The 18564-nt window shown below is 38.6% G+C and overlaps 1 long non-coding RNA gene and 1 other non-coding gene across 3 annotated transcripts; one reads left to right on the top strand and one right to left on the bottom strand.

Moving 5' to 3' along the window:
* Positions 1-1595: 1595 nt before the first annotated feature.
* Positions 1596-15248, top strand: LOC105034270 (uncharacterized). Of its 2 annotated transcripts, none has more exons than XR_012136040.1 (3): positions 1596-1729; positions 11331-11451; positions 14599-15248. It is a non-coding gene; the product is annotated as an uncharacterized lncRNA (long non-coding RNA). The 2 variants fall into 2 exon arrangements; XR_012136039.1 differs by having other exon boundaries at positions 11318-11451.
* Positions 15249-17270: 2022 nt separating this feature from the next.
* On the bottom strand, positions 17271-17376 carry LOC140853048 (small nucleolar RNA R71). Its single transcript, XR_012136126.1, has one exon. It is a non-coding gene; the product is annotated as a small nucleolar RNA R71 (small nucleolar RNA).
* Positions 17377-18564: the final 1188 nt, after the last annotated feature.

The raw sequence follows: 18564 nt of genomic DNA, 5'->3' as shown, positions 1-18564 counted from the left end.
TTTTTTTTTTTTTCTGTAGGGGGGTGGTGGGATTGTTTGAAGTCAGTAATTAGATTGCCAACTTCAACCAAAAGTCTCAAAAACAAAAAAAAAAATAATGATCTGGATAAATCTAAAAGAAATATGATACATAGGTCAAAGATTCTATTTTGATCAGGAGAAGGGCTGAGCCCCTCCTTTAGCCATCACTAGCTTCGGTAGTAGTGTGATGGACTCACCAGTCCTTCAAAGGCCTCTGGTAATTTTTTCTTTTTTTTCCTCTCCTTCCCTCCCTCCATCCTCCTCCAGCTTTCACTAAGCTCAATAGTGGTATAATGAGCTCAGTTGCCCTCTTGTGATCCTCTTTCTCTTTTTCTCTCTCATTCTCCATCTGCCTCTCTCTTTCTCTCTCATTCTCTATCCTTCTTCTCTTTGTATTGATTCAAATCTTATATGAAATGGTACAAGGGTATACTGAACTATATCGTTGGTGGACTGATTCAAGCTCTAATAGTGTTATAGCGAACTTTGGGTCCATCTTCAAGTCCAGCTAAAAATGAGTATAGATTTGAGATTCAATCCATGATCAACTCTATTGAAGTACTTGTAAAGTACTGGTAGAATATTAACCAATCTTGCACGAATGACAACTGCTTTGACTCCCCATGCCCATCATGGCATCGCAAGCTTCCTCCAACTTTTTAACATATGACCCCATTATAATGGACCCTCGTGAAAACCTTTAGGGACCATTATAACGATTGTTGTTAGTCTCAAAAAGCAATTTTTAAAAATATTTAATAATAAATAATTACTAAAATAATGACTTTTATAATAGTGTTATAATAAAAAATAAGATGAAACAAAGCAAAAAGAGTATCATATTTATATTTATTTTTATTGGATAAAATAATAATATATATTTTTTCAAATGAATTACCAATTTCGGTGAGAATTTTGAGGTAAAAATTTGAATGTTGAAAATATTATTTTATTTGAAAGAAGATATAAGAGGGCAGTTATTTATATTATAAAAATCTATGATGATGGAACAAATTGAAAAGTTATTTATCCAAATAATATAATGCAAGTGGTGGAAATCATGGCTATTGTAATATTTGTAACGTCATTATTTTTTGGTTGGTACCCTTGAGATGGTATAATACCATTATTTAGAATCATGGTTTGTAGCTAAACAAGTTTTAAGAACCGGCAAAACTAACGTTAAGTCTGATATACGGTGTTAACTCTCTCTCCCTATTTTTTTGATAAAATAAATTATTTATATATATCTAGCGTGAATATATTCAATAAAATTAGAAAATAAAATGCCAGCCGCTTTCGTTGGTTTAGAGATGGGATGGTTGCTCAACGTGGGACCTACCTGCTGCTTTCTAATTATCACTTAGATCAGGTCCAGTGGACCACAGCAAATCCCACGGTGCATAACACGCCACACCAACTCTTGTGTTTCAACAATTTCCGATTGCACGTTATCCACCGTGCATATGCTCCAACATTTGCCCCGGTCAACTTGGACCTGGTCCATGCAATAATTTCTCCCTTGGGCGCTACAAATGCATGCTGGATCCCATAATTAACTCGAGCCCAAAGGCGAAACCTGCATGAAAGAAGAGGGCTTCAAGAATGCTAGGCTTCCAGGATTTCAAATTCAAAGAGAGGAAGAGCGAAGCCCGGAGATACCCCAAATCGGTTGGGGTCCTTGTGTTTTCAGGGTTTGCGTCTTCAGGTAGTTGTTGGAAGTGGAGATGCGTTTGACTCTTTGAACTCGGGTTCCCTCTGTCTTCCTGCTTATTTAGATCTCTTTTCTGTTTATTGTCTTGTGTTGCATTATTGGGTAGTTCTTATGGAGAAAGCTACAAGAATTGGATGGTCTAATAGTCTGTTATATAATCTACTGATGTTATTGTAGAAACAATTTTGTATCTGTTTATTAAAAAATTGATATTGTTGCGGAAGAATGATTAATTTTGTGCTCTTACTGTCTAATTTCTACCGTATCAAATGAAGCCAAGGCGAAATTATTTGCTCACTTTTAAATGAATGAAATATTAAATTGATGATTTAAGGGGTTCTCCTTCTTCCCATATACCTTGGCAGAGAGCATTGGTGGAACTTATTTTAAATTGAAGGAATGTTCAGAATTCCATGAAACAATAGATGTAGTCTGGATTTTCTTGGCTACTGCGGATAAAATTGAATGAGATTCTCTTGATATACAGGCAAAAGGGTTGCGTAAGTGACAGAAAAATGGATTTGTTTTTGTTTTGTTAGATGGGGGGCACAAGAAGAAGAATGGAGGGTTAGAAGAAGAGCTAAGGAAATGATATGTGGGACCAAAAGAGGATAAAAACAAGTCAACATGAGAGATTAGATGGAAAGCAAAAATTAAATGAGTTTCATCACCAGAGGTTTGAAAAATTTTAATTTGAATTTTGTATGCCTCTTTGAAATGCTGAATTCCCTTTTTATGATTATGAGCTTTGTTGCCGCTGAAATCCGGATCTCGATCGAAGTTGCTGGAGCGGTGGCGCATCTTTCCTAAGAAGTGACCGACAAAGTATGTCCTAGTCGGAGTTAGCTTCGGCGGGATCCTCGGACGCTCAAGTCAGATTTCAGAAAAATAAAAGAGGAGCGTTTATAAAGCTTGCCTTCATAAAAAAACATAGTGGAAAGCTTGATGCTTGATCTTTCGAGCCTTTTTAGAATTTGTGGGCGCACTCCATCTTGTATAAAGCGGATGAAGGGGTCCATTTAACAAGGTTCGTTGTCAATCTATAGAACTGGAACCGGCTTTTTAGTGCTGGGCTTCTTTAGAACCTTAAAGAATGATTTCTTAGGTAGATCTCTTAAAGCCGAAGTTCCCAATTTGAATAGTAGATCGGCTCTCAAATTTTCGGACCGAGGTACCTGCTGAATGTCGAGATCAGCAAACGTCGAGATTAGATCCTTAATTTTTTGGAGGTATTTCTTCATATTTTTCTCGTGAGCTTTGAAGTCTCCTTTCACTTATCCCACCATCAGCTGTGAATCGATGCAGATCCTCAGCTTTTGCACTCTAATCTCCTTTGCAAATTTTAGTTCGACAATAAAAGCTTCATACTTTGTCTCGTTGTTGGTGGCTGAAAAGTCAAACCTCAAGACGTCTTCTGCAACAAATCCTTCGAGTCTAAGAAGTAACAAGTCTGCTCCCAATCCTGTAGAGTTTGATGATCCATCCACATGCACTACCCAAAAATCATCTGGTTCCCTTGATGGACCTTGTTCCACTGGTGCGTCTTCTTTTTGAGTTGGCTCTGGCATTTTTTGATTCTCTGAGATGGTGCATTCCATAATGAAGTCTGTCAAAATCTGAGCTTTGATAGAGGCCCGAAGTTAAAACTTTACTTCAAACTCTGTAAGTTCAATTGCCCACTTCACCAATTGCCTAGAAGTATCTGTCCGATGCAAAACTATCTTGAGTGGTTGATCAATTAGCAGTGTAATGGGATATGCTTGGAAGTAGGACCAAAGCCTTCGGACTGTAATGATAAGGGCGAAGATCAACTTTTTCAATCTAGTGTACTTGATCTCCGCATCGTGCAACACTCGACTGATGTAGTAGGTCGGTCTTTGGACTTTATCCTGCTCAGGGACCAATACCGCACTTATGGTAGCTGGTGAGACCACCAGATATAAATTCTTCATCAATCCGTGACTTGTTAAGGAGCGGTGCAGAACTAAGATATTTTTTCAACTCTTTGAAGGCTTGTTGGCACTTTTCGGTCTATTGAAAGTTCTTTGGTTATCTCAGGGTTTGAAAGAATGGGAGACAGCATTCGATCGATCTAGAGACAAATCGGTTTAATGCCGCCACCTTGTCTGTGAGACGTTGAATTTCCTTGATGTTCTTAGGTGGGCACATCTCTTGTATGGCTCGAATCTTCTCAGGATTGACTTTTATCCCGTAGCTGGATACCATGAAGCCTAGAAATTTGTCCAAAAAAACTTCAAAGGCGCACTTAGCTGGATTCAGCTTTATCTGATACTTCTTCAGAGTGGCGAAGGTTTCTTTGCGGTCCTCAATGTCAGTTTGTAAGGCTCTGCTTTTGACAAGCATATTGTTTATGTAGACCTCTATATTTCGATCGATTTGATCCTTAAGGATCTTGTTCATAAGGCGTTGATAAGTTGCACCTATATTCGTTAGGCTGAAGGGCATAATCATGTAATAGAACAGACCTCAGTCGGTGATAAAAGCTGTTTTCTTCTCATCTTTGGATGCCATTTGAATTTGATTGTATCTCAAAAGGGCATCCATGAAGGTGAGAAGTTCATATCCTAAAGTGGCATCCACCAACTGATCGATGGAAGGTAGGGGATAGCTGTTCTTCGGACATGTCTTATTGAGATCGGTGAAGTCGATGCATATCCGTCACTTGCCATTCACCTTCTTCATCAAAACCACGTTCGTGATCCAACTTGAGTAGGTTACCTCCTGGACGAAGCCAGCATCGAGTAACTTATCCATCTCTTCAGCTATTGGCTTAATCATTCAGGCACGAAGCTTTTTTTCTTCTGTTTGATGGGCCGATAGTTCGGGTTGATGCTTAGCCGATGTGTCATCACCTCTGGATCGATACCTGGCATATCAACTGGGGTCCAGATGAATACATCCGTATTTTTCTGTAAAAAAGAGATGAGATATTTTTTGGTTCCCTGATTGAGTTTTGATCCAATCTGGACAGTGTGCTCCTTGTTGCCATCATTTAGTGGGATCGTCTCCAGGTCCTCCACTGGCCTTTCACGTTCTTTAGATAGCTCGTCTCAGATGTCTAGTCCATCCACTAGGTAAGCTTCAGAAGGTCTTGTGCCACGAAGTGTGATGGTGTAGTACTGTTGTGCCAGGACTTGATCTCCACGAACTTCGTCAACTCCGAACTTAGTTGAAAACTTCATCTTCAGATGATAGGTGGACACTACCGCTTGGAGAGTGTTGAGTCCTGGACGTCCGAGATTGGCGTTGTAGGCCGATCATGTTCGAACCACTAAGAAATTAACTTGAGACTCGGATCATCGGGGAGATCGTCCGGCTACTATAGGAAGAGTTATGACTCTTTCAACAGGCACCTCATCTCCAGTAAATCCCATAAGAGGTGAGTCCAGTCATCCTAGGCATGTAGGGAGTATATCCATTTGGGATAAAATATTATAAAATAATATGTTTGTCGAATTTTTATTATCAATCAGAATATGACGTACATCATAATTTATGATATTTAAAGATATAAACACCGCATCATTGTGTGGAAATTGAACTCCTTGAGCATCTTTTTCAAAAAATTTAATGGACTATTCAGTTCTCCTTTTCTTGGTAGTTCGGCCGACTTTTTCGTTCTGCTTTGGTGCCCTCTAGTTATTATGTTTATTACTCCGATGGGAGGTCGATCTCCAGAAGGCTCCCTTTGTTGCTGTTCGGGTGGGCAAGGTGATGTCCACCATTCTTCCGACTGCTCCTGCTGACGTCTGATGAACCGATCCAAGCACCCACATCGAATAAGCTCCTCGATTTCATCTCAAAGTTGAATACAATCTTCGATGTTATGACCATGATCGTGGTGGTACAGACAATACTTGTTAGGAGTCGATCTGTATGGGACCGTAATTTCTCTGCTCGAGGGATCCGATCTCCATCAATACTTGGGCTCGAGCAGCGTTCAGCGGCGTGTAGTTTGTGAATCTCTTAGGTGGGGTCACACATCGCTCACCTCTGAAGGAATTCTTTTATTGGCAGTTCTGTAGGAGAGTTTGGGACCTCCGATGTCTAGGTGGAGAGTGAGAATGTTGCTCCATCTTTAGTGGAGACTTCTCCTCTTCTTCCTTCTTCTCTCCGATAGGCACATTTGCTGGGGGCTCATCTTCAAATGCTTCATCGGCCCACGCGTACTTCTCTGTCTGAGCCAATATATCGGCGAAGTTGCGAGGATAGATTTTCTCTAGAGAGTATCGAAGACCGTTCTTTAGAAGTCCGTCCTTCAGAGCTGTCATGGAGATCGATTGATCTAGATTGTGAACCTTTAGTACACCCGCATTGAAGCGACTGAAATAGGATCGGATTGACTCTCCTATTTGATGTTAACCAGAGAGTCCGATCCTTTCCATTGTCTCTTGCTACTAACAAAGTGACCCACGAACAGATGACTCATTTGGTCAAATGAGTGGATTGTCCATAGCTTCAGGCTTATATATCAGTATCGAGCTATGCTCTTTAAGGTAGATGGAGAAGCTCGATAGAGGGCAGCATCGGTAGCCTTATGAAAAAGCATTAGGGCTTTAAAGCTTTCCAGATGGTCTACAAGATCGGTAGTCCCATGGTAGCTCTCCAGTTATGGCATCTTGAAGTTGCAGGAGAGCGGTTCTTGCATAATTTGGATGCTGAATGGTGGGTCCATGTAGTATCCATCATCCCGTATTGGAGTCTGATTGCAGAGTGCTTCAATCCACTCGTTCATCTTCTGGAGCTTGCGGTTGATGTCCGTATCTCGGACAGTGCAATCCTTCGAATACTGTAGAGAAGATTGCCAGCTAGGGCTCAAGTCCTATCTGGAACAGAGACTCAGAGATCGCCGCCTTATCTGCTCCGAGCTTTGGGGTCGGCTATGGTGAGTCTGTCCCCCCCGCTCAGGGCTCTATGGGGAGATATGCGGTCACTCCTGTGGTGGCGGCGGGGATTGCTGTATAGAGTTGACTGGTTGTGGCTCCGCCATCAGTGCATCATTGGTCGGCTGTGCTGCTGCTGTCGTTGGTGCAGCATACATTTGCTGCATCGTCTGAACGGCAGTGGTCAGGGTCTACACTTGCTGAAATAGCAGGTTGAATTGTTCTGTGTTGATGGCCACCATCGGTGGCGGAGGTGGAGGAGCCTTCTGAGGTTGCATCTAGGACTGGAGATTGGCCGTGTTCTCTGTTTGTGAGGAAGTAGTGGCATTAGATTGCTGGGAAGATATTCTACGTGGGGCCATGGTCTCGATCTCCTATTCTTCAAAATCAGGTTAGTGACCTCCTAGCACCAATCTATTGTCGCTGAAATTCGGATCTCAGTTGGAGTTGCTGGAGTGATGGTGCGTCCTTTCTAGGAAGTGACCTGCAAAGTAAGTTCTGGTCGGAGTTGGCTTCGATGCAGACCCTCTAATGCTCGAGTCAGATTTCAGAAAAATAAAAAAGGGATGTTTGAGAGAGATTGTGCGCACGTACTTTTGGGCTCCTCTGGAGGTCATTTTGTAGGTGAGGACTGAAAGGCCATTTTGGGTAGGTTGTCTGGTCGATTTGGATGCGATATGGCAAAATTTTCGATCGGAATCTTTGAGATTGGGCAGTTACACCTGCGTTATTTTGGTTGAGGAGGCTTCGGAGTGGTTCGATGCATATAGGCACCGAATGAAGGTAGCCAGGATCAGTTGTATTCACTAGGATAAGAATCGGTGGAGTTTGAAAGTATATCTACCATCGAAGTCTGAGATCGACCTATTCAAATGTTAGCCTGCAAGTCTTGATTACAAGCCGAAGTCAGGATCAATCGGAGTTTGATGTTCTGCTTAGGAAGATCACTAGGAATCAAGGATCGTCAGGGTCTAAAGTTAGGATCAGGGGGCCCAGAGTTATATATTGAATGATCTCCTTTGGACAACCCTCTCATGATTTGAGAGAGACATATCTACCTTTGGGATCGGATACCTTCATCTCCAACAGTGCTGTGGTGTTGATCCTATACACTTCATCATATGCCTTCCCACTGGTTCATGTCTTCGGCTTGGGTGACAAATTACCCACCAACAAGTTTATTATCGGACACAATTGAGGATGAATTGTTGATGGAATTTTGGACTTCTTGGAAGTTAGTAAACTGTATTTGCATTAGAGTAAGAAAATAAATTGATCATTTTGTGATCTTTCCTTTGTTTTTTAATATTTTCATTCTATTTTGGGTCAAAATTCCAAAAGGAGAGCTTAAACCTTGAGACAATAAACAAACTTAATCCAAACCTCAATGTCAAGATATTGTGGATGTCGAGGCACAATAAATTTACAAAGCTTTGATAAGTAATAATTCTTGGTATTTTTGCTTTTGATAATTATGATCATGATGGGTGTTCTGCAAAAGTTATTACTGAACCAAATATAGAAGATGCTGATACCAACACAGAATGGGACTTTCAAGTTAAACAAGGCACTTCAAAAGGAAGAAAGAGTAAGATTTGAGGGACAGAAGAAAAAATGTAGACAATTTGCTTGTAAAAGAGGAAATTAACAAGGCAAGAAAGATGTGTTGATAAAGATGCAGATTTTGCAAAAAGAGATCAGTCCATTTTACTTTCTGTTCAAAATTACCTATGAAAGATAATATTGGTCTATCAAAATCTCTCTTTTTGATGAGATTTAAGGAGGCATTGAAGGGATGATTGCATGATTTTGGATTCGTATAGGGAACCAAGCAAAGTTTTAAATCCCATGGGATGGGATTGTCCTGGTTTTCCTATTGAACGGGACATGCCATGGTTCGATCCCATCCCAATACTTGGGATGGGGGATATCCCAAGATGTCCTGATCAGGATGTTCAGATGCTGGCAGGACAGTCCTATCCCGACACATGGGATGGTACCCTATCCCAGTGTCCCATTGGATATCTATCCTAAGATGTTCTGATTGGAACGTTGTGACGCTAACGAGACAGCCCTGTCTTGGTATATGGGATTGTAACCCATCCAGGTGTCCCATAGGATGTTCTGCCGAACCTGAATCAATCATGTTCTTCAAGATGTCTTTGGAATTGTTAAAGGTGAAGTTTATTATAACTGTTATTATTTTGCCGCATATACTTGATGTATTTTATGCATTCGGTTACGCATTCCGAGTTCTCAGCCCAGATAGAAAGGACAAAAGCTGTAAGGAGTTCATGCCTATCAACCATCTTGGTGGCTACAAATTTTAACATTAGTTGCTTCTAATTGAAGCAAGCCTGTCCAAGGTTCAAAGTGGCATGCCAATAGTGTGCCTGTTTAGCACTGGCATGGTGCATACACTTTTACTTTTTGTCAGATTCAACATGGCTAGATTTTCACTACAGTCCGTGGCGAACCATGTGGATATGTTGGCTAGTCAATGATTGGTGCAACTCTCACCCACCTCCCCCTCTCTCTCCTGCCCCATGCTTTATTCTGCAGACTGTTTTCAATTCATTTCTGACAAGTTCTGAAAGCATAATATTTGTCAGAATTTAAGGCACTCAAATTGATCTCACTGTTCCCAAACGATAAAATTTTATGTGGCTCCATAGATCATTTCACATATTCTCATGCCAAGTTTGGATCATTTTAAATTGCTATCCACCTTTGTAATCAAGCAACTAATTATTAGATATCTCTTTCTTAGGTATTAATGCTTTTTGAGAAGAATTGACAAACATAGAAATAGGGAGTGAATTAAGTTTATAGAGAAAAAAAATTCTGTATTTTGTCTAATATTCCTGTAATTGAGATTTTAAAATGCAAGAGATGAAATTTTGGAGCTATGGTGGCTCAAGTTGGAGACATTTTGAATGATTTCTATTTTGGTTGCAAACCAATCTGCTTCTGTCTCTAGCAGTTCTTTAACTTGTTGCCTTCATGGACCTCGAGCCTTTATGAAAATCTGCTGTGATCATGACATGCTGAATCCTACTGAGTAATATTGGTTTGGCTTGCACCTTTGGGCACTTACAGTGAGATCAAAGTTTCCAGAACTTGGAGATAGTGTGGAAAATAGATGACATAGTCTGATTCTTACATTTGTCTCTATGTGATCAAGAGGAATCCAGCCTTCTTGCTGTTTGCATTTGGAAGAAAGGTTTCCTCAAAGGCCCTCAAAAGATTCAATAGTTCTTTTAATCAGTTAGAAGCAGATAACTAAACTTTTAGTTGATTCTAAATTAGGGTAACTTTGAAGTCTTTATAACTGTTGCTGGTTCAATTTGTGGTATTGTTGAGCAAGGATCATTTATCCTATGTCCAGTGAGAAACCATGGTCCATGGCTGGCAAGGCTTTTTAGTGGGGGCTTGTGTTATATAGACCTTTCTTCCTCTTTTGATATTGTGATGTCATGGCATCCTATTCCTCCTTTCTTGAGGAAGAAACTGGCATTATAATTTTTTTAAATAAGAGTGGTTTTGGTTGTCATGGATGGAAAGAATGTTGGTTTCTTTATTCAGTCATTTCTTATCTTGGATTCTTTATAGTAGCTCAGAACTTGCTGCATGTCTGCAATACTTTCTATGACCTGAATATCTAGCCACCAGATTGCTGTACATTGAAGTAAATGTCTTTTGGTTAGCTATTTTGCAGCTTTTCTTCATTACATTTTCCTTTCTGCAGTTCCTGGTGCAGAGTACCATAATCTTCAATTAAAGCTAGTTGAAATTCTTGCACAGAAAAAATTCTACCTCTCTGTCTATCTATAATTTGTCTCAATAAATGCTTAATGTCTTTCACTTTTGCTCAGAAAGAGAAGATATCATTGAGATGCTGATCGTTTTTATTCATACTTGTAACAGGATCCTGAAAAAGGTTCATTTATGAAACTTCTAATACTTCATTGTAACTTTGACATTGACAAAGACTTCTATGCATTTCTAATAGACCTAGACTAACAAGGATTTGTGAAAAATATAAAAAAGAAAAACTATCCTAGTGAACTCTGGGGACTTCAAAGTTTACACATAGCTTAAAATACATTGTAACTAAGGTTGGTGGGCCACTTTCTTCAACTTCTTTCTTCTTAAAGGATTATGAGGTTACATCCATTATATCTAGTAGAAAATCCAATTAATGTGGTTGATAATACCAAATGCTTCTTTGAGCCACATGATCCATGTCAAGTGCTTGACACATGTATCTAGACACTGCACACTGCATCTCAAGGTAGGCATGTCTCAGCCATATGTTGCTTATCACATTTACCTCTTGGTCCTCTTCAAAGCAATATGATGATTTTGAATCAACATGCAAATGCAGTTTTTCATGGTGGCATCTTTGACATTGTTCATTCAATTGTTTTGTTTCCATAATTCAACTTGGATTGGTATTATTCTGGATACCGCAAAGTCATTCTATTTGATCTAATGCCAAAGAAACAATCCCTAGGTTCAGTCACGCGTAATCCCTTTTCATCCTGTTGTTCCTCTTAAATTAGCTGCCTATTGTGGTTCTGTAATTTTGTAACAGTTTATTTGCATAATTAGTCTCATTTAAAATTCCGCTTATTGTTATTATGATGCCATTATTCTTTTCTTTTGATTTTTGTAGTATTTTAATGTAGTGGTGAGCTTCTTTGACTGCCCATTGAGATGCCGATGTTTATTTGAAAGGTGGAGAACAGAAGGTCAATTTTGCTTGGCATCTAACAGAAAGACACTTATTTCTTCAAGAATTTGATTATGGTATGTCCTCCTACATATTTTAGCACCTAACGTTGAGACTCGCTGTCTTGGGTCTGGACCGATATATTGAAGATTCAAGAGATAGACCTGAAATGTTCATGAAAGAAGATACAAAATGTAAAAATGCATAGTAACCTTGTATCCAAATTTTCATACAACATATAATACATTGTTATTCTGGTCCTGAGATCCTTGATGTGATGAAGATTCTGTCTGATTGATGACCTGGTGTTCTAGTCCTCATCAATCATGGCAACTGGGAGCCATGAGATAATCCTGATATAACACTAGAAGAAAATGCAGTAGTTTTTATTTCTACCTTGCATGGTGGTGGGGTCTAGAAGTAATTTTGTCTGGTTATGCATATATATAGGCATAGGTACAAGGAGCTGTACTTAGCATGATTGTGCTTATCATGATTGCGAGCTTCTCTTAAATTGGCCATTTTCTGAATATCAATCCATGATGGCACTCAGTTTCAATTTCTATCCAAGGCGCATCTTGTTTCATCTTTGACTACAGAAATACTAACCTGTAGTTGTTTACTTTGAACATGTGATAATCTTGAGCATGTCCATAGTGTTCATAATTAATCATGGTCTTACTATTATGTAGATAAAGACCTCAACTTCATATTGCATCTAAGGTGGAATTATTTAGTAGAATGTGTAGTTCACCTTTATCTGATGGCTAAATTGGAGAGGTGGTATGCTTGTCCTTGCAGAAACATTGTTAGTGAACTGAACTATGAGCTCCATTAGTGAATAATGTTAAAAAGTACATTCACCTTTGACCTTTCTATAATTGCTTTTAAGTGTTCCTTTCGGTGTATTGTTAAAATTTCTTGCATCATGTTATATTATGTATTCACAAGCAGGGGTTCTACATAGTATGGTGGCTATGTGTTATGAAGCATATTTTATCCCCCCGTGTCATGCTTGGTTACGTTTTGGACTGTGAGTAGCATAAAAGTTATCCTGCACCAAGTCCTGTTTTCTCTTTGTTCCTAGCTCCTGCATTCTTTACATGCCTATACATTATATGCATGGTACTGGCATAGTAACACACTAACACATGAAAGGCCTATAGACCATCATAATTTGATAGGAATATTTTCCCTGTTTAGCGGTCATTGCTATCTAATCTATCCATCCAACGTTTCTTCCACGTTTCATGGTATTAGAGCTCCAAGGTGCTCCAAGGTTTGCTGCGAGGCTACATAATTATATTGTGTTCAGCTGGCTTGCCAGACCATGACCCTTAATGTTTGGATATGATTTTGTTAGTCTTAGTTATGCTTTTCTGGCCCCGCATAGGAATGTTGCTTAAATTTGGCAGGACTTACCATTGGTGGGCATCCATGCTTGAAAGCTTTTTTGAGGTTTTTGAGGAATTTGATTGAGTTCCTTATGAGGATCTTGGATGAATATCTTCTGTTCTTAAACCTCGCTGAAATTAGGTAACTAGACAATTGAATCTTACTGACCGGAAACAGTTCTGCCTGCAAGATTTTTGTTTGCTTTTCTATTCTTCTTCTCTTCTTTCTTTCTTCTTTCCTTTCCTCTTTTTTTTTTTTTTGGTGTTTCTTATGCATGCATGTGGATGACTAATTTTGTATTCTGGCAACCTTGGTGGTTGGTTCTTTTATTAGAAAGCATCTTATTTTCAATTTTTGGTTTCATCAGGTGACTTTCACTTCCTGTTTCCTTTGACTGTTAGTCAACCTTGTTGATTTATCTGGCTGACCTGCTTTTGCTAGTTGGGTTGTATGGAAAATTCTTGAAATAAATTAGCCTTTTCTAATTAGCTCTGATTCTTTTCCCAGTCCCAGTCAGGAATCATCTAAGGCCTTCAATATCCTAAGTAAACTCTCATTCCTCTTTTCCTACCATTGCTTGTACATGGCCATCACCTCTACATCACAAGCCAGCACCCACAAGCAATGCACCTTGACCTGTGACATTATTGGGCTGCAATAATGGTTCCGCAAAAAAATTCTATATGGAGTTTTAAGTCAAGACTGAGTACTTGATAGCCTCCTGAATAATCTTTCAGAAGCATGTAGAATCATGCAAACTAAAGTCTTGACAAAGATGTTATGGCCAACCTGTTACCACCAATGCTGTTTCCTTGAAGTAACATAGTGCATCATTCAGAGCAAAATTCAGCTCCAACGTTGGTATTTAAGTTTGTGTTTGGTTGATTTTAAGTGAGTACCTATTCTCTCGGCCTACAAATGAAGTGTATGGCTAATGCTTGGGATTTATAACATTATGAAGGCCAAAAATCAGTGATTAAAACTACTTCCAAGATTCAGTTAAGGTTTTCTGTTTTTCTTTCCTTTTAAAGATGTCAAGCGACTGAGTTTTAAAGGTATACTTTTGTTACAACTATTTGAGATAATAAAGCTTTGAACATTGAAATGGTGTTCTAAAACTTCCTCCTCTTTCCTCTTCAAATTCATTCTCAATTTCTAGTTCACCTTCACTTAATTTCAGCAGCCTTAAGTTATTGTTTAGAATAAATATAGGGTCTAAAATTTCAAAAATCTCAAATTTTATATCAGATGCGATTGCTTAAAAATGTATTAGCCTTTTGACTTAGGTTTGATCTGCAAATTTGTGGTCTGTCTAGGGACCTATATTAGGTTGTGGATGTGATCCTTAGCTTAGATCAATCATGATGCTTTTGCTTCCCCTGGAAATTTTGAGGCATAAAGGGTTACCCTCACAAGGCTAGTTCCAACACACTTCAACATTTTAGACTCTTTCCCTGTATGACGTGAACTAAGTTCATGAATAGACCATTTTGTGGGTTGGACTTGCTGAATGGGGCTTGGCTTAACTATGTTGACATGGAACATGCTATTCTTGAAGTCTTAGTTCTTTGAATTAGGCCTTATTCTTGCTAGATTTAATCATAAACAGATTCTCAGGATTAACTTATTGAATGAGAGCATATTGGGTAGGCAACTCAGAATTGTAATAAGACTTGACTTTTCTTTCTCTCTTTTACGGTTTGACTTAATTTTGATATAATTAAGGATAGATAACTAATAAACACTTAATTTAAGTGTTTTAAAGCAGAAAATTATATTTAATTTATTTTATTTATTAAGAATTTGATGTTTCTTTTTATGTTTTACAGGAAAGGTGATCGCCGATACAAAGAGTCCGATTCGCAGATCAAAAAGACTCAAGTTTGAAGAAAATTAGACTTAAAACGAAATTAAAATAAAAGAAGGATGCATACGGTATTATAGAAAATGAAGATACTATGCAAGGAATCCAAAAGGATATAGGCATCACTTTAAAGAAACAAAAGTTTCTTTTTGTAATTGGGAAACTTTTGTAATTTGTTTCACGGGTGCTTTCCTCGTGAACGCGGCATTGTGGGCGTGGGCGCGAGCGGCACAGCGGCGCACGGATCGCGGCAGCAGACGCGCAGGTGACGCGTAGGCGACGCGCAGCACGAGCGGAATGCGGACGACGTGCAGGCGGGCGCGGACACGGGTGCGGCATTCGGACGCGCGGTCTTTAGTATTTTTTTCTTTAGTCCCATATCGGAAAATCATGTAAAACTCCTCCCTCCTAACACCTATAAAAAGGCTCTTGTACTTCTATTTGAGGATCATCCCAGAAATTCTTCTAGAGCCTTGCATAGAGGAAAAGAAAGGGACTACTTCATGAGCAGCTAGGCTAGCAGTCTCGAGAGTGGAGAAGAAACTTTGTAACGACACAGAGTGGGTTTATTGTTCTAAACTTTCTTGTATTTCTTTATATGCAATAAAGATTATGCTTTTTATTTAAATTGTCATGAGTTCTTATTTGCTCTATTTCATATGCTTTTATTTATGCTTTCCTATTAAGATTAATATTAGGAATAATTTTTACTTTCCGGAGACGCGTCGTGATCTACGGATACGGGGCGTGCCGAGGAAAGAAGAGTTGTTTACCTAGTACTTTTCGGAGACGCACCGTGATCTACGGGTACGGGACGTGCCGAGGAAAGATAGGTATTTTTCTTAAGATTAATCGCATCAATTTAATTAAAAAAAAAGAGATACAACTCTGCTAGTACAAAATTAATTCAAAACTTCCGAGCTCTTTATTTTCTTATTACATCAATTTTAAGATAATTTATTTTCTAAATCAAAACAACGCTTCTTTCTTTTATTTTGCAATCTCAATTTAGCCCAAGGTCCCTGAGGAACGATCTCGACTCATCCTACCTACGTAGTGAGTAGAGTTATTTTTGGTGCTATCAACGACTACGCATCAAATTTTGGCGCCATTGCCAGGGATCTTGGCACGGTTGAATTAAAAAAATTGAAAAAAAAATGCTTTTCAGTTTTTATTTCTCGCTTTAAATTTTTTTTCAGTGCTTTCTAGCTAGATAATCTTATTTGCATAATTACATAATTACCTTGCATAACTAATTTACTACTTTTTTAATCTTAGAAATTTTTCTGCTTAGAATAATTTGCTACTTTTTATAGCCTAGTGATTTATTGCTTTTTAGACTTAATCACTTAAACTTATTTTCTTGCAAAACTAAAAAAAAAAAACTAAAAAAAATATATAAAAGATAAAACTATAAATCTTTTTTTTTTAAAAAAAAGAGAAGCCACTGACATTTCATAACACTTAACTAAAATAGCATAACCTCAAATATAAAAATTTCTAACTTGATTGGACACCTTGTTTCTTTACATTGCATCTCCATAATTAATCTTAAGGGCAATAACCCATTAACCAGATAAGGTGGGGATTTGATCACCCTTCCTTGGTCCAAAAATTATAACCTTCATTCTGTATTAAACCAAGCCTTAATTTTAAAATCAACTAGACGTCAGTCCTAGGAATTTCGAGCTCAATAGGACAAGAAAGCTCTAGAGTTGAATCGAGTGCGGATTGGTTAATTGCTCGGTGTCTAAGGCAAGTGGTTAAAGAAAGTGGTTTTCAATTGGTTCCGTTGACTGACCTGGCCAACTCAGTTAGTGTCTAAGGAAAGCAACGAGCAGGGAACCTCCCACATCTTACGCTTACCTGGCTGAGTCAGTTAGTCAGTCTTGAGCTTGGAGTGCTCAAAGGCGGTCTTGGAAGTTAGGAGCTGTCTAGATCTAGGTTAACCCTAGGATAGAGAGTCTATGCTTGTTTAAGTTGATTGCAATTAATATCTAAACATTAACTAATTTCTCTCTTTTCATAGATTTAAGATTCTTAGGTTCTTCTCTTTAGATTTTCTTCACTCTTTTTTCACTTTATTATAAATATATATATATATATATATATTATAAAAACTAAAATTTTCTGTGTTTGCTCTAAAGTATAATTGTAGGGTGTATGCTTGGCCGTAGATCGTTACGACCAGAAATCCAACCTTTTGATCCAGAAATAGAAAGAACCTTTAGAGCCAACAGACGTAAAAATATGGACCAAAATCAAGAGAATGATCCACCTAGGCAATTGAAGGAGTACTTTACTCCTTCCACATAAACCAACTCTCCTTGTATTCAAGTGCCCCCTGTGGAGGCCATCCAATATGAAATTAAGTCTAGTGTAATCCAAATGTTACCTTCATTTTATGGACTTAGTAATGAGGACCCTTATAAACATCTTGAAGAATTTCTTGAGATATGCTCAACTGTCAAAATTCATAACTTCTCCGATGATGCTCTTAGGTTAAAATTATTCCCTTTCTCACTTAAGGACAAAGCCAAATACTGGCTACATACTTTGGATTCCATGACTATATCAACCTGGGACCAGCTGCAAGGAGAGTTTCTCAAGAAATATTTTTCCATAGGAAAAACTAATCAAATAAGGAAAGCCATAACTAGTTTTTCCCAATTAGATGGAGAAATGTTTCATGAAACATGGGAGAGATTAAAGGACCTTATTAGAAAATATCCCCACCATGCTGTACCCAAGTGGCAGTTAATCCAATATTTTTATGATGGGTTATCTGAAAGATATCGACAAATGATCGATGCATCATGCGGTGGGACATTCATGCTGAAAAGTGAGAATGAAGCATGGCAACTGTTTGAAATTTTAAGTGAAAATTCATTACATCATATGTCTGCCTCTATTAGAGATAAACCCATGTTAAACCCAAAGAGAGGTGGAATATATGAAGTAGGAAATGCCATAGATATCCATCATAAGGTAGATGAATTGTCTCAAAAGTTAGATCGATTATTAAGTATAGGACAGTCACCTTCTCCATCCCGTCAGATACAAGATATATGTGCATTGTGTTCGAGCCCCACTCATTGTGTGAATGATTGTCCGGTTGCACCACAGTTTCCTGAATATGTACAAGAACAAGTCCATCAAGCCCAAACTACTCATAGATCAGTGAACAACCCCTATTCTAGTACGTACAATCCGGGATGGAGAAACCATCCGAATTTCTCATGGAAATCACAACCAGTGGTTCCTCCAGTGCAACAAAGATCAGGTTATTCGAATGCGACTTATAGGCATCCATCCCAGCCACAATACCAGAACCCTCCTCAACCCACTCCGAGTACTCATAGCTCGGCTTTCAAAGAAAAGGTATTGCAAGCACTTAAAGGACTAGAAATGAATACCCAACTCCTTCACTCCTATACGCAATCAATAGCAAAGCTAGAGACCCAGATAGGTCAGCTAGCAACAGCTTTCAGTAGGAGGGAAGAAGGCAAATTACCCAGTCAGCTTATTAATAACTCAAAAGGACAGTACATGGTTGAAAGCTCCATTGGTCCTGAAACTTTTTCCGAACATGCCAAATCGATTATGACCCTTAGAAGCGGAAAAATCTTAAATCAACCTGAAGTAATCCAACAACAAGAGTAACCAATTTCAGCTACAACAGAAAAGAAGAAACTTGAAGAGAAGAAAGAACTTATTAACCCGGCACTTGCACCTAAAGCTCCATTTCCCAGTACTTTAGAATCCTCTCTGCCTCTTGATAAGAAGGGTATAAAAATGAATGAAATGTTGGAACTGTTTAAACAGGTTCAGATAAACTTACCTCTTCTCGATGCCATTAAGCAAGTTCCAACCTATGCTAAATTTTTAAAGGACCTGTGTACACAGAAACAAAAATCAAAGGCACAAATAC

The sequence above is a fragment of the Elaeis guineensis genome, chromosome 12, assembly GCF_000442705.2.
Source record: "Elaeis guineensis isolate ETL-2024a chromosome 12, EG11, whole genome shotgun sequence".
Taxonomy (NCBI): Eukaryota; Viridiplantae; Streptophyta; class Magnoliopsida; order Arecales; family Arecaceae; genus Elaeis; species Elaeis guineensis.
This window is presented reverse-complemented; position numbering and strand designations above follow the sequence as displayed.